The 17,271-nt window shown below is 46.5% G+C and overlaps 1 pseudogene; it reads left to right on the forward strand.

Moving 5' to 3' along the window:
• Positions 1–415: 415 nt before the first annotated feature.
• On the forward strand, positions 416–3,196 carry LOC127226868 (dnaJ homolog subfamily B member 11-like; annotated as a pseudogene).
• Positions 3,197–17,271: the final 14,075 nt, after the last annotated feature.

A 17,271-nucleotide genomic window follows, 5' to 3' on the forward strand; every position in this document is an offset into this window, starting at 1 on the left:
GATGCGAACCACACAACTGGGCCCAGGCCGCTTCCAGATGACCCAGGGAGGTGTGGTTTGTGGCCAGGTGCCCTAATGTCAAGTAAGTGAATATTCTGATTGTCCTGTACCTGGCTGTCCCTCCCCACCACGTTCCACCAAGAAGAGAGCAGTGCATGTCTCTAGCTACAAGGTAGCACCTCCCTCATTCTGTGGCAGGTGTTTACATTTCCCTCCAGCTCTGGCTGTGAAAGCCAAAGCCCGATGTTTGTGTGATGCAGAGTCTCTATGCTCTGAGTGTTGGCATGTGGAAGCCCTAAAGTGTGGAGATATCTTTGGCAAACAGTTCAGTGTGGCTGTCCAGAAAAGACTGCCAGCACAGTGGTAAAGCTGATTATAAGTTGGGGGTTTCATTACTGTTCCTTTGCTGCCTCAGACCTAGTGAATGAAGACAGAACACTAGAAGTAGAAATAGAACCTGGCGTGAGAGATGGCATGGAGTACCCCTTTATTGGAGAAGGGTGAGATACTGGTTTTGTTATCTGCTCCTTCGCCTTATCTTCTATCTTAATGGCTACCTAGTATGTGGGAGGAGTGGAAACCTTGCCTTCTCAGACTGAAACAGAGGCATTGCCCGAGGCAGTGGATTAAAACTTACTTGGAAGTGCCATATAAATACATGTTCTGACTCATTCAACTTGTGGTATTCTTTGAACTGTTCTGACCAGGTGAGGCCACATGTGGATGGAGGGCCAGGAGACTTGCGATTCCGGATCAAAGTTGTCAAGTAGGTATCAGCTGGGAGAGGCATCTCTGTGCCCCCCATCTCCATTGAGTGATTATGGAGATGATGCATGTGTACTTTTCTTCTGTTCTATGCCTACTGTACCATAAGTAATTATTTCTAACTACCCAACCATACTGAAAATAGGAGGTGAAGGTGATCCTGACCTTGAGCCCCAAGTTACTTACTTGGAAACTCAAAAGATGCTGGAAGGGAGGTAGGAATTCAAAAGAGAGGTGGGCATTGATTGGTAGAGTACTGCCTAGCATGCCCCTGGCTTAGATTTGTTTTTTCTTTTTCTTAAACTTCATTTGGGTGGCACATGTCTGTTACGCCAATGTTCAGGTGGCAGGGCTTAGGTAGATCAGGAGTTCAAGGTCATCCAGCCTGGGTATGAGATCTTATCTCAAAACAAACAAAAAATCAAGAAATGAAAAGAGGCCATCTGCAGTGAGTATTTTGTGCACCAATTGTTTTCCATAAAAAGGCCAGTAATTCATATCAACTGCTCAAGCTTTCCCTTTTATAGGCTTCTCTCTGGTGTAGAATGCTGCTTAAGCATGCATTTGCTGGGATTCAGGCTTTCTTATTTATTTATTTCTCTTATTAACTGATTAAAAACCAGTGATAGGTCTATGATTGGAAGGCATAACTAAAACATTATTCCCAGTGGATTGTACAGAAATGGTCCTAGTTCCATAGATTCCCCCTCTCTGCACTCTGTGCTGGCTGATCTTTCCACTTGGCTTTCTTGCAGACCTTGTCCCTACAACTTCTCCTGAGAGACTAAGACAGTTGCTGTTAACCCTCAATGCCTAACCCCTTTGGTAAGGTGTGGGTGGGGGACTTGAGAGGTAGGATGTCATTCTGGCCCAGGCTGTCCTTTAACAGTGATCTTACTGTCCCTCTCCACCTCACCTGTCTGCCCAGACTAAGGAAAGCACAGAAAATTCTGCCAAATATTGTCTTTTTCTGTAACTACTAATTAATTGATGGTTTTCCTTGCCTTGGTTAGGTGATTGTACTTTACACCAAATCTGCAATCTCAGATAATAATATACAAAGGCATGTCAAGTACTTCCTGTTTGAAAAGTGGTGGTCATCTTTTAAGACTTTTCTAGCACTTTAAACTTTGGCGGTTTTACCTTTTTTCTGTTTCAGGCACATATTTGAGAGAGGAGATGGTTACGGCCCACACGTGTGTGACCATCTCACTAGTTATAAACTCTAGTTGGTTTTTGAGATGGACATAACTCACTTGGATAGTCACAAGGTAAACATGCCAGCCTTCAGCTTTGAGGGTCATGTGGTGGGTTCAGTCCTCTGGAAGCAGGCTCCTTTCCAGTGTTTCACTCTGCTTTCTGAAACATCAGCAGTAACATCTGTTTTAAGCCTGCCTGTGTCTGCTGGTGTGAGGCCCCCCTGCTCCCCTCCCCACAGCCTGAGCTGTGGCATTAGCTTTAATAGCCTGTGCTCACTAAAGTTGTATGATGGACTCAGGGTGTGCCAGTGCTGCTCCACTTGGTTCCTTTGGCTTTCCAAATTGCACATATTTCCCGAGACAAGATTACCAGGCCAGGAGCCAAGCTGTGGAAGAAAGGGAAGGACTTCTAACTTTGACAGCATAACTAACATCAAGGGCTCTTTGATAATCACTTTTGATGTGGATTTTCAAAAGAACAGCTAACAGAGGAAGCAAAAGAAGGTAGGTGTGTGTGTGTGTGCGTGCGCGCATTCAGTGTTTATTATTTCTGATGCATTTGGGTTGACTATGTAGAAGCAAAATAGCAAAACCCACTTGGAGGCATTAGACATGGATGTAGGCCTTTCTTTGTAAAGGCAACAAATCCTGCTATCGCTGTGTTCACTAAAGGCTATGTACTTATGGAGTAACAAGGAAGTGAAAAACCTAGACTAAAGTAAAAGGGAAGATGAAATTTAGGGCAAATTGGAGGCCAGGGAGTGAACTTCTCTGTGCTTAATGAAAACAGTACCTGGTGGAAGTGTTTGAAAATACTAAGGAAATGGGTAAAGGGGTGAAAATGACAGAAGAGCAAGAAACAAGGAACAAAAGGTTCCTTAGCTGACGTGATTTCACTTCTTTGTTCTACCTGTTCTCCTTTCCTAGAGCTTCATGGGATTTGGGGGTGGGGCTTGAGAGAAAAAAAGAAGTGATCACATGTGAACACGTGTGTACGTTTGAGGTGTGCACATGCGAAGTTGGAAACTGGTTTGTTATCCAGCCGTTTGGCCTCACCATACACTTCTACAAACCCTGGTCGGTCACATTTTTGTTAATGTAGTCACTCATTCTTTCTGCAGGTGTGAAGCAGCTACTCAAACAAGGATCGGTGCAGAAGGTATACAATGGACTGCAGGGCTACTAGGACTGAGAGAAATTGGACTTTGGTTGGAATAGGTGGATCAGAGATATTTATTGTCTGCAAGGGTTTTCTGCGTGTTTCATTATTTTCAATATGCAAGTTTGGCTTAATTTTTTTTTTTTCCCCTGATGATCGTCATGTCATGAATAAGAGGTTTAAGAATCTGTCTATTGCATTCAGACAAGAATGACCAGCAAAAAGGTTAACTAATACCTCTCCCTCTGGGGCTACAATGTCTGGTGCTGCCATCCGAGGTCCAAGGAGTAACGTCTCAGAGGACGCCAGAGCAGAGGAAACCAGATGAGGGGTTAGAGATAATTGTTAGCTGTTTCACGATGCCAACTGGAGAAGTCTGTTTTTAAATACATCTCGTTGTTATTTTTCCCTTGACTCCTGTTTCTTTTTCCTGTGGTGGATGGGTGTTCTTCCCATCAGGCAAGATGGACACACAGCATGCAAAGGAACGATGAGGGTCCAGCCCCAGACCTCACTAAACACACACTGTCTCATAGCAACGAGCTTGAAGAAACCTAATAGATCAGAGACTGAGCTCAGGAATTAAAGTTACACAAAGACCTCGTTGTCTCTGAGAGAACACATTTTCTCTTTGATAATAATAAAATCTGCTGTGAGTATTTTGCTGTTTAGAAAGTACTTTTTGTATATCTATCCCAGTTGGCCTTATAATCAGAGACCTGTTAGTTTAGGAACTAAGGTGGCCAGCTCTAGAAAATAAATATTAGAAGAATTGCAAGTGGTGTTCTTTTCTTCCAGTGGCACCAGATTCAGATGCTAGCTGGCTTGAGCACACTTGGCTTTTGAATTGCCTTTGTTTCTCCAGTACTTAGGACTTCTTGCCACAGCCACTCAGTGTTTCAGTACTGTTGAGCGTTACTGTTGCAATGTGTGGAAGCTGATTTTGAACCACAGGTGAAGTCCATCTCACTGCCCTCAGTTCTGCAGCAGCTGGCGCTATTTGGGACTCCAGGAATCCAGCAAACCACAGAGATGTACATGGATTCATCCGGCTTTCTGTACATCATATGTACACCCTCCTGTTCAGTATGCTTTTTTACATTTGTCAACACATGCTCAGGTTCAGTGGGCTTTCATAGTTTACACACGTGCACGTTTGCTAGGGTATTCCATTTTCTGATGAAGGCTGCCTATGGAGAACCCTGATCATTATTTATACTTGCTAATGAACTTTCTCCAGGAGTCAGTCCACCCACAGCTGAGGCTACTGGTTTCAGCTAAAAGATCCCACACAGCTCTTGCTCTCACTGTGAAGGAATGTTGCTGGGGGTCTTTGTCACTTTTTATTCTTTTCTAGACTTGCGATTTAGGGAGTTCCTTCCATCATTGGGTTCTGAGCTTTAGTTTGCTTTAAGTGCATTGGGAAGGTTTATGTCAAAGGTCCATAAACTTTATATTAAACTGCAGTGGCATGTCATGGTGGGAATGGTGGATAAGCTCATAGAGCCAGGCTCCAGAGCTCATGATTTTTGCACAAGAAGTAAGTGCTCTCCAAAGGCATTGTGGTCTCTGAGGCAGCAAGCTCCCACCATGTGCTGTAGACACCATCTACTCAAGATTTTATAGGGTATTTCCAGGCCCAGGAGATTATAGTAGTTGAAGGAACTCTAGCCAACCCAAGCATGGCAAACATGACTCAGGCAGGCCTTGCCCTTCTCCCTCATTCTCTCTGCTTTGCTAAAAAAAAAAAAAAAGGTTAGATTACATTCCTAAAACTAGCCCATATGGCCTATTCCCTCCTGAGGCTGAAGGTCTAGCTATCAAAGTATTGAAGTCCAACAATCAGAAGCCCCCATTGGCTCACCTAATTAACATGTCCAATTAGAATTAAACAACTCATTCTAACATGAAGTTTACCCTTTTACCCTTATAAACTACCATTTCCCTATGGACAATGTCTATCTCCTCTCTCCAGAGGCTGTCCTTGTCCTCCCCACTCCCCCCCACAGGACAGTTACCCCTCCTCTCCCTGTTCCCTTCTCCCTCCACTATCTCCTGCTGTCTTTGTCTCTTTCTCCCTGCTCTTTGTCCCTGTGGGGCAAATACATCTCCTTTGTGCTGAGAACTTGGTCTTGGGTTCTGAGCTAATATCCACCCTTTCAGTAGTCATCACAGAAATTCCCAGGTGCTCCTGAGCGAGATCTCTCCTTTGGAGACCAGCACATGACTACTCACCTCACCGAGAGCACAGTCTAAAATAATGATTGCACCAGAAGTCAGCTTGATGAACCCCTTGAATTCTTACCAGGGTTGTTAAGGGATTTGGCCGAGGAAGTACAGCAGCAGGGGTGACTCAAAAGGCAGCTGCATCACCAAAGCCCACTCCAGGAAAGCTGGATTGTGCAACCTGCAGACAGTTGGACCTAGGAAGAACACTGAGGCTGTCTGCCCTCACCACCACCCAGCAGCTGTTTACTCCTCAGGCCTGGAAGGGGAGCTTGCAAGTTCCCACTTCTCCAGATGCTGCCTTTTGCTTATCTCCACAGTCCCAGATTCTGGAGGATATTCAAGTCCGGCAGGCTACAGACTAAGAACAGTGAAAACTTGTTCTGTTCATTGACACCGACAGAAAGGCTTGTAGGGCTAGGTTGTGTTCAAGTACCTTACATGGATAGACTCACTTTAAATCAGAACCAGAATTTGAACCTAGGCGATTTGCTCCTGAAAATGAAATAGTACAGTGACTATGTGAGTTCAGGAATATTGTTAGAAAGCAGGTAGTAGAGGCCAGAGAGTCAGCTCAGTGGATAAAGGCACCACCAAGCCCACGACCTGAATTCAATCCCTGGGACCCATATGGTGGAAGATAGAACAGACTTGTGCAGGTTGTCTACTGACCTCCACATGACTGTCATGTTGCATGTGTGCATGCACACAGACAGTAAATAAATAATAATAAATGCAAAAGGGAAATGCATGCTAGGGAAAGAGGGTGGGGGAACTACTGTCTCCAGATCTGCAAGGGAAAGCTGCACACGGGAGCTCAGGAGGGCAGAACAGATCTACCCTTGAATGCTGGAAGCCTGTAACCCATTGAACCTTGTTGTCTGTAAATGAAGGGGAAGATGGGTGAGGTGTTTTGTTTTTCGAGACAGGGTTTCTCTGTGTAGTCCTGGCTGTCCTGAAACTTGTGTGAAACCAAGATGACCTCAAACTCAGAGATAGGCCAGCCTGTGTATCCTGAGTGCTGGGATTAAAAGTGTGCGCCCAGCTAACCTGAGCGTTTGTGCATTTCTTAGCATCTAGGTTTGGCTATTCAGACACTATTTATTTTTTCCTGGTCCTCTATATTGGATAAGCTGCTAGATTCCCAGCGTGTATGGGTGTTAGTGCTGAGAAGTCATGGAGTGAGGAGCTTGCCCCACAAACCTGACCGGAGGCCAGAAGGATAGCCTCCATGGGCAATGGGCACCCTACTACCTGTTCTGACAACTGGAGTTTGGTCCCTGAGATCCACACCATGGAAGGAAAGAACCAATCCCTCCAAGTCATCTTCTGACCACAGAAGAGAGCTTTGCATACCCCTCTTCCCCCGCAACATAAGCAAATAAACGTAATAAAAAAAGTGTAAACCCTAGACCACAGAAAGACAAAGCAGGCTGCCTGAGAATGACGTAACTCTAAGTCTCACGGGAGGCCTGAGCCATGTGTGGTTCAAGAGGGACTATGAGAAGTACAAAATGTGAACTGCGTTTTTGTTGTTGTTTAGGAGTCTCATGTAGCCAAGCTGTCCTCAAACTCACTGTATAGCCCAGGCTGGCCTTGGACAAGAACCTCTGGTTTCCACCTTCCAAGTGTTAGGATTGCAGGCGTGTGCCACCATGCCCAGGTTACTAGTGCTGGCAGTCACCTGTGGGGTGGGGGTGTGCATGCTAGGGCAAGCAGCTGAGCCACACCCCAATGATCCTTGGCACTGGAGTTTGAAGATTTAACTAAAATGTAAAATATCTCAAACTTTAATAATTTATAATAATAATTTAATAATACTACAATAATACTATTTTGAGTATATTAGGTAAGGTAAAATACAATATGAAAACAGATATTAAAATTGACCTAAAATTCTTTTCAAACTTTTCAAAATGTGATGATTAAAGTGCATTTGGAGTTCACATTCTATTTCTGTTGACAGTAGGTCTGTACCCAGGTTGTCCAGGTCAGCTTGGGAGGGAAGAACTGTATGTGCAGACTTAACTCTGCATCTCCCCTTCCAGGCTGTTACACTGTAGTTGGGGTCCTTCCAACTGGGCAGCCCCATCATTTTGTCTGCCTCTGAACTGTAATCTGAACACTGTATTGACCTGAGGCACACGTTTCCACCGAACAAATTGCCACCAAAAAATGAAAGCAACTCATGGGTTTTGTTAGTGAAGTCCTCCAGATTGATAAGCACTAGAACGTTTCCATGAAAATGAGTCTTTTCCCACCCAGCCTTATTTCTATCACAACTCTAGTAGTGTGGGGAGAAACTCATTTGGATTCAGTTAACAAGTCTATGGGGGATGAGCCTGGCTGAGCTTCTTAGCTCTCCAGGAGCTTGTGTTGGGCCTTGGGGCCAGGACTCTGACAGTTTCTGGTGACTGGGAGAGACTGGCCACCTGCAGACTTTCAGGACTCTCCACAATGTCTTTAAGCCACCAACAGGTTTAGTGAATTTCCCAATATGCTTTGTCGATGGCCACTCCACCCTGAACACAGAAGATCTCATCCGAAGACATGGTTTCTTCCAAGTGTTACTGCTGTCTTATCAATCACTGCCTCCCCGACTGTCTCCATTTCTCAGTACTGGTGTTCAGTGTGGGGAACCCCAGAGCAAAGTTAGCATCTTCACAGCCAATTTCCTACTACTGGTAACTTTCCATTCCCCTATGACGTTCTCTGTTAAGCATATGATGCAGCCTGACCCTGAAAGAGTTCCAGCTGCAGGCTTATCGCATGGCAACTTCTCTAATAGCAGAACACTGGCATCCTGCTTGGAAGGACATTCTGCCTCCCTCACATCCTCCCTTTGGCCCATTCCATCAGTTCTCTACTACTTAAACCCTGTGGTTATATTCATTAAACGAGACTTGATCAGAATACTGTCTTGCTCTCCATCTCTCGTATCTCTTGTCCCCTCATTCTTGCTCCTTCCCTCAGGGTCCCTGTTGACTGACCCTGCCCTCCCCCCCCCCCAGGCAGTTCAGTCTGTCTGCAGTGTTTGTAACATTGTTTTGACAGAAGGTGGAAGTAAATTGGGAAGTCTTCATGCCATAGTGGGGAAAGTGTGCATCTAGACTCACATCCAGTGTGTTCATGTTCCAGTTTTATCTCCATTGTAGAGTGGCGGTTTCCATTTCATAGAATTATTGAACACTTAGACATTTGCAACTGGAAGACACTTTCTTGGGACAGACAGGAAAGAAGAAGTAAAAGGCTATCATTGTTTATCAAAGGTTTGGAAGTTTTAGTTAGGTTCCTCCACCACCCCCCCCCTTGAGTTTTTTGTTTTGTTTTTCCCCATTTTTCCCCACTGCAACATGCAATGTTTGTCCCTAGATGGCGCTAAAATCGTGGTGTGAATGTAAAATCAGCCCTGGGGCAATAGATTTTTAAAAAAATCATAATAATTTTCCCATGATTGTCAATGAAGATCAAGCTATTCAATAAAGCAAATAACAATCTAAATTCAAATTCAAACACATAATGCATCCTGACTTCTAGCCTTCCCCTTATCCTCCCTTAATGCTAACATAGAGAAGTTAGATCCCACATGGGTTGGGTTTTTATAGTCACATTTATTTACACATTTTTCTATGTGTGCATGCTGTGTGCACATGCAGGTGCCACAGTACATGTGGGAAGGTCAGAGGACAACCTGTGGGAGTCTGTCTGTTCTCTCCTTCTACAGTATGGATCCCAGGAATCAAGCAGGTCATCAGGCTTGGCAGCAAGCCCCTTTCACACGCTGAGCCATCTTACGGGCCCAAACATGGCTGGAGTTTCTATTTGGAGGTTGGTTCTGCCCAACATAAAAACAATAATATTAAAGGCAAAGAGAACTTTTTGAAAACGGATAAATGACAGTCCTGGGGTTCACTAGACTGAGGTGTGTTGTCCAAGAACAAGGTGTTATAAGTGTGAGGGGGACCTTGGTGGATTGCATGGCAGGTGAGGGTGACTGAGGCAGAGAGGCAAACATGCCAGCAGACAGAGCTTAAGTGAGAGGTTTTATTAGAAAGCAGAGGGGGAAAGGGATGAAAAGAGGTAAAGAGACACAGAGAGAGGACAGAAGAGAAACAGGAGACAGGAACAGTCCTGCCTGCCTCAGGGGAACAGCAGGAAAGAGAGCATAAGTGGGCAGGGTCTTTCCTTTAAAGAAGTCCTTTGCACTTGTGGAAACCTGGAACCCTGGGCTGACCAGGGCACTGCCTGAGTGCATTCTCCCATGTGACATGGGCAGGCCAGAATAGTGCCTGAATCTTTACACAAGGAAGGTAACTAGTTAAAGCTTTGGCCTCCTCTTTGAGCTAGCTCATTAAACTGGAAGAACAGGGGAATGTGTGTAGCAGACAAGTTTCCTGTAACGTGTGTGAAGATCCATCCTGGTGTATTCTTTGGGAGACATATGGTTGTTAGTTACAGTGGCACCTGCTGTGGTAAGTGAGTGGCTCGGCCAATATGGAAGGCAGAGTCTGTGGCACAAAGAAACTGTGTTCTGACTTACTCGATATTTTTATTGGTGATGATATCTCAGCAGGAGAGCTTAAGTGCCAAATACCTACTGTGTGTTCGGGTTCTCATAACCCTTGTCAGTCCAAAGAGCTCCAGAAAAAAAGAAAAAAAAAAAAAAAGCAGAGCCCATTAACACCAACCAGGTAAGCTTGTTTGATGTTTCAGGACAGATAAACAACTTTGACAAGTGAAGGATCATGGCTTGACAATGCTGTCAGGTCTTCACCTGAATCCATGTCTGTTGACACACAGTCACAGGAGGGCTTGTCCTGCATGTGCGGGTAGAGTAACAAATGAGCCGAATTAATAAAGGGGGCTACAGGGAGCTGCAAGGCTTCACATTATAATATACTAAATCCGCCCATGTTTTGTGGTTTGGCGAAGGAATGTCAGCTGTTTGAAGCAGAGGGCTTCCTCTAACTCTGCTTAGCAGGGGAGACAGATGACGTTCAGATGAAACTTTAAGGGTTGTGTCCCATTGCTTTTACTATGGAACCAATTATTCAACACGTGGCTCAAAATAGCAACTTTCCCCTTCTCATGCCCACGTTATAGCTGGGCTTGATGGAGACGGCCTTTTCTATTTGGTGTTAGAGTGGCAGCTTGGGGACAAGGGACTAGAGTCATTTAAAGGCTCTTTCTCATATGTCTGAGAGCTGATTCTAGGACAGAGGTCCTGTGCACCAGTCTCAAGACACATGCCCCAAAAGGAAGAGAGACCAAGGTGGAGCCATTGTTCCTCTCCATAATTGGGCCTCCACAACCCCACGGCACCTCAGCTGCTACATTTCTGCACACAGAGACTGCTGTGGGTCTCATCCATGGGAGAGAAATTTGACTTGATCCTTTGATCAAAACAAAACAAAACCTTTAAATCCTGAAAGAGGATGTGAGGTTGCAAGCATTTCTGTGGCCATCTTTGAAAAGAAAATTAATTCCCTGCACTCAACAGGAGGTGAGCACACAAGCAGAAGAGCTGTAGGACATCTGCACAGCAGTGGTAGAACCACTTAGCTCATAGCATAGGAAAATGGGCTGAGACTCGGGAGTGTGGAGCATCTCACTTTGTAGGCTGTGAAGACCAACCTCTGGAGAGCCGGGGCTGGGGGCAGGGTAAGGGGACAGGGGCTAACTTACTCTGCCAAACACAGTCACAGATAGAAACTTTCCTGTCTGGCTTTGAGTCTGTTCCCGTGTTTATTAAGTCAGTTCTGCTAGCCAGGTCTGTGTGTCCCTGCCTTCCTCTTGACTCCAGTAGGGTTCTCTGTTCTAGCAGATGAAAAGCCCATGGTCTCAGGCACAGAGAGAGAGTCAAAGCACATTAAGGCAAGTGTGTAGACTCTTGCAAGAGAATAGAAAAGGCTGAGAACACCTTTCTCGATGTGGAAATTGACATGAAAACCTTGCACTCTCGTGACCCACTGAGCACTTTGAACCGGCTGCTGGGTGAATCCCTGAGCGACGCCAAGGAGCCAAGGATGTCCAGAGGGCAGCCAGCAAGTGGTGGAGGCCACCTTATGCCACCATACCCTTCACAACTTCTCTCCAGACTCAGACACCTTCCCAGCCCAGAGCTCATGGAGTTGGAGGAGTCCAAGCCATGAGGCCACGCCGTCCAATTCTTGATGAAGATGGCTCTGGTCCCACCGCCCCACCGCCGGCATGCTGGGTCTGTTGTTAGGTCCTTTGTCCCGTCCAGTCGTTGCCCCCCACCCTCACCCCCACCCCCATCCCCAGTCTGGCTGCTAGCATTTCCTCCCTCCTCTCCCTTCTTCCCTCCTCCACACACATTCTTCTCTGGCAATGTCACCACCACCTCCTGTGGGCATATATAAGCCCCGAGCCAGATCCTGGCTCCTTCACTGGGGTCAGGAAAAGCAGGTCCTGTGCCAACTGGGCTGCTACCACATCACATGAGCTCTGAGAGATGGTTACCCCCACCCCATCTCCAATTATTCATTTATCAGAATAGAGAATATCAGATGGAGTCAGCTATAAAAAAACACTTATTAAGTAGTTACCAAATGCCTTTGTCTGTCTGTTTCCCTCCTCCACTTCCTCCCTTCCCTCCTTCCCCCTCTCTGTCCCTCCTCCTCTATATATGTGTCTGTGTATCTGTGTCTGTCTTTCTCTCCCTCTTCCTCTCTTCCTCCTTCTCACTTTCTGTGCCCCCCTCCACCGTGTGTGTGTGTGTGTGTGTGTGTGTGTGTGTGTGTGTGTGTGTGTGTAGGGGCAGGGTCACTTAAAATGACTAAATCTAGACAAGTGCGGTGCAGAGCCTAGCATGGTGTATTTTGAATCTTCCTGTCTAGAGACCAAGCCCCACAGGAACCCTTCAACATGGGGCAGCTGGTGCATCCAGAGGTTTCAAAACTGTATGTTTGGTTCTGTGGCTCTGGGCTTGGCATCACACCTTCAGTAGGGCAGAACAAAGAGGCTTGCCCCTTTCCAGGGGTCCCAGGGGTCTGGGTGAGGGGTGTTCTCTCCCACAGTGAGTATAGATGCTCTCACCGAGGAGAGAGACTCGGAGCTCATCCGACACCACAGAAGCCAGCATAGGCTTGGAGATGCTGCTGAGTTATCTCTACCCTGACGTGGTGCAGGAGACGGAAATGGGTTAACAGCTGATGTGGCGAAGTGACATTTCATGTTGGACAGAGAATACATTACTCACTCACAGTAAAGGAAGAACATGCTGCCCTCTCCCCACCCACTCGTGGTCGGTCACCTGCTCCCGTTATTTCCTGCTGAGGCTCCCTTGTCAATAGCTTTTCCCTGGGCTTGTGTTTGAGGACACATGAATAACAAGCTGACTATGGACTTGCATTCCATTGCATCACAAAGTAAATTAGCCTTGAACTGTTAGTTTGGACTGTCTACAAGAGATAATGCAGCCATCCCCTTGCTACATGTAGTTTCTGGGTTTCAAATGTCCTCAGTAACCATTTCCTGTCCCTTCTGAAACGTGATGTTCCCAAAGTTCCTTAGGTAAATATCCTATAACCTGCTCATTTCTCAAAATGTGCCATACAGAAGCTATTTACATGAGCAGACGTTAATTAAGAGTGATCTAGGCATGCAGGGACCATTTGAATGCCATGCCCTTTTCAAGGAATTGCTCTCTGTCTCTGGCCACCACAGCTTGTTGCTGGACCTTGCTACTTGTCCCTGCAGAGAGCTGTCCACCCTTCAGCTCTGTGTCCTTCTTCAAGATAGTTCTACCTAAGTCTGGAGTCTACTGCTGTTATGATAAAGCACACAAGGGGAACCTTGGCGGATTCCATGGCAGGCAAGGCAGAGGGACAAACATGCCAAGCTGACAGAGCTTAGTGAGAAGTTTTAGTAGAAAGGAGAGGAGGGGAAAAGAAAGAAAACAGAGGTAAAGAGACACCGAGACAGAGAGACAGAGAGGACGGAAGAGAAGGAGACAGGAAAACCCTGTCTGCCCCAGGGGAACTACAGGAAAGAGAGAGCAGAAAGAGAGCCTACGTGGGGGAGGTCTTTCTTTTAAAGTGGCCCTTTGCACGTGGGCTGACCAGGGCACTGCCCGAGTGCATTCTGCCAGGTGACAGGGGCAGGCCAGCATAGTGCCTGAATCCTTACAACTGCCTCTTCGTGGATATCACTGCTTATCTCGGGACACTTCTCAATCCCTTGGGTGCCACTTTCTGCACCCAGGACCTGATGTCGTTGGTGACTGCTGCCTGGCTTTAGGAACTACGCCTTGCTATAGGGGACCAAAGCATTCCCGTAGCCATGTCTGCCTGATTCTCGACACTTGGTTTTCCCGGCCCCATGCTTGTTCTCTTTAAACTACTTTGGTGTATGTCCAGGCATTGCTGCTGTCTCCTGGGAACGATAGCCTGCATGGATACCACTTTCTCTCGAGAAACACTTTCTACTTGAGTCCTGCTGCATGCTTGGCTGTGGGCGCTGTTTCCTGTAACTAGAAACTTCCCCACTTGATGGCACAGTTGCCTGCCTCTGGACACTGCTGCACACTGCTACCCTCAGCCCTGCTCTGCGGGCCTTTGCCCTGGGGCCTAGCCTGACTCTGCTCCAGTTCCAGTTGAGGTCTTGAACACCAGAGCCACACTTCAGTTCTTATGACAGAACTCAAATATTTGTGTCAGGGGGACAAATCCAAGTGACGGCACTGTTGTGTTTTTCCGATTGTTCTCAGAGGCTCCAGTACCAGGCTAAGCTCGTTAGTCCAAGGAGATGTGTTGATGTGTTCTACCCAAGAAGGCAGCCTCCTGGAGAAGGAGCTGAGAGTTCTAGATCCGGCCAGATCCATGGGCAGCAGGAAGAGAGAGAGCCTCAAAGCACACCCCCAGTGACGCACATCCTCCAACAAGGCCACATCTACTCCAACAAGACCATACCTTCCAATCCTTCCCAAGTAGTACCACCCCGGGTGACCAAGCATTCAAACACATGAGCCTGTGGGCACCCTTCTTGTTCAAACTCCTCACCCCTTATGTTAGGTGGTCTGTCCCATTAGTCCCCAGAAAAGCAGCCATGCTGCCTGGGATGAGCATAAGATACACATATTGGCAAATTGTCACATACTGTTTGGTCTCACTGAAAAGCTGCATCTGGGAGCAGGGCTACACCACCACCACCACCACCACCACCACCACCACCATTTAAGAGCCAAGCGTATTTGTTTCAAAATGTCTATCAACACCCCTTGTCTGAGGGTAGGCTGATCCCTCTAATTCCTATAATGGACAGGAGAATACAGAAAAACAGCTATGCCCTTGAGAACTACTCCCCAGCAGAAGCTACTAATGTTTATCCCATGCCATGAAAGCGCCTGCAGCCTGAGGAGACATTGAAAGCTCTGGCACGGCAATCTCAGCTGCAGGAGGCTCATCTGTGGAGAGAAAGCTCAACCAGGACTGCCAGATGACTCCCTGAACTTCACTGCTGTTTTCTGCTGGATGTTGGGAGCACCGGATTTGATGATGCTGTCTCTATCTGTTGCTATTTGCTCTTTCCCTTAGATGTCTTCGACCAAAAAGTTCTATCTGGGGCCTTCTGGCTATCAAAAGCTCTGGCTGGCACTGTGGCTCCCAAGGCTTCCCCAGTCCGTTTCTGCTGGTGTGAGGGTCTGATCTGGCACTCTGCTATGTTTTTGCTATTTGCTGTTTTATTCTTTTACACCTGCTTGCTGTATACTTAATAAACTTAATCCTATGAAACCAGAGATATGGATATCTAATATCTATAGAGAATAGACAGGGCAGAGGGCCAAGAGCCCAGAAAACATCCAGCTATCTGTGCCATTGTCCCATGAGGGAAGAAAGCTCAAATCTTCACAAGTCACAAACAAGAAAACCCACAAAGTTTGCTGAATAAGTGAAGTTGAATAATTGTGCAAACCAAATGGAAAGGACAAAGTACAAATGGCTTGTCACTTGTCACAAGTCGTAATACTAGAAACATTGGTGTTTGGGTTGGCTTACTAAAATCAGTATTGAGTTGCAAATATTAGGATAGAAGTGTTGAAAATAGGGATGGTGAGATTTTTCCTAAAGAAAAATGCCTTTCTGTTCTTTCTCATGGAGTGTGTAAGGATGGCTTCAAGCACCATGTAAGTGCTGACCCCTGCACTGGTGGCTGGGTCACTCCAGGCCTCTGTGTGGGAAAGGAGTCACCTTGGCAAGAAGTGGAGTTGTGTCAGTGTGGGTAGAGGCTGCAGACCTTGGTCAAAGTCCTGCCACTATCACTGGCTGCTGTGCCAGTGATGGCAAGAACCATTGTCACGAAAGAGGCTGAAACAGCATGGAGGCTCTTGCCTGTTGGTCTATGCATGATCCATTGTTTGACTTATGTATGTTTTATAGCATTGGGGAGGGGACTTAGTGCATCACACATGGTAAGCAACTCTACAACTGAGCTTTATTCCTAGCCCTTGTGTAATTATTTTTAATTTTTATTTCAGTAACCATATTTTTCATTAAGAATCTGTTGGTGGACCGGAGAGATGGCTCAGTGGTTCAGAGCACTTGCTGTTCTTCCAGAGGACCCGAGTTCAGTTCCCAGGATCCACATCAGGCGGCTCTCACCCACCTGCAACTCCAGCTCAAAGGGATCTAACATCTTTGGCCCCTGGAGATACACACGCTCATATAAACATACCCACATGCAGCACACACACACATCTAAATATATTTTTTAAAAAATCTGGGTGGCAGTGCCACACACCTTTAATTCCAGCACTTGGGAGGCAGAGGCAGGTAGACATCTGTGAGTTTGAGGCCAGCCTTGCCTACAGAGCAAATTCTAAGACAGCTAGGGCTATTACAAAGAGAAACCCTGTCTCAAAGGGAAAAAAAAGCAATAATAATAATAATAAAAGAATCCGCTGGTTTTTAAACTTCACTCATTTTGAAGGTGGCTTTGAATAATATGGTCACAATTGATTTATTAGTTGGGCAGGCAGCTGGCAGGTGGCATCTGGAGGACAGGACTAAGAAAGCCTTTGGGGGAAAAACTTACCTCTCAAAAGACCAGCTGAACATGGGAAACCCAAGCTGTGAGTAGGTCAGGCCTCTATTTGCCCAAATCCTGCTCCCTCATTCTCCTCCCTGCTCCTGCTCCTCTTTGCTAGAAAGGAGTCCAACCTGATCTGCAGATGCCTGCAGCACTCAGTTCCTTTTACCTCCTACTTGAGCCTGGCGGGGGTACTGCATGCTTTACATGGCCCATGAAAATGAAAAACCCAGGGTTTTTAAGTCTTGCATCTGAATATTCTCCAGCTGACTCCAGGCACCAGAGGGAATTCCTGGGTGGGCAGCTGTTCCGCAGCCCCCTCCCTGATGGCTACCAGGCAGGTTGAGTGGTTACAAGATTGGATATGAGAGAGAACTCTGCCCACTCCAGGGCTGTGTTCTTCTGGGTTTCAGTCTGAGGGCAGGCACTTGTTCTCTGTGTGCTCACAACAGACAGCAGAGAGCCTTGCTGTCACATACATCAGGGAACAACGGGAAGAAAGGGCCACACCTTCCAGCTGTATTTCCTTGGCACACAGCACAACAGACAAATGCAAGGAAAAGTCTTGGAGTTAATGGGCATATGTCTGAAGAATAGCATCTACACATCAGCAAGCAGATGCACCGAATGTTAAGTATTGACTTACTGGTGAACAGACCCCCTGCAGCCTCAGCAATCCACAAGATGGATCACTGAATGTGCTAACTTAAGGTGCCATGAGTTACTTGGCATCAATGGCCCCAGATAACCTTCAAGAGTGAGGCAAGTCTTCATGTCCAAACCATAGCACCATAGCAAACACATGATATGGCTCGTTCACACCTCTTTTCTATTGAAGAGTGACACTTACCTTGAGGATGGCAAAGGGTGATG

This window comes from Phodopus roborovskii, unplaced genomic scaffold (genome assembly GCF_943737965.1).
Source record: "Phodopus roborovskii unplaced genomic scaffold, PHOROB, whole genome shotgun sequence".
Taxonomy (NCBI): Eukaryota; Metazoa; Chordata; class Mammalia; order Rodentia; family Cricetidae; genus Phodopus; species Phodopus roborovskii.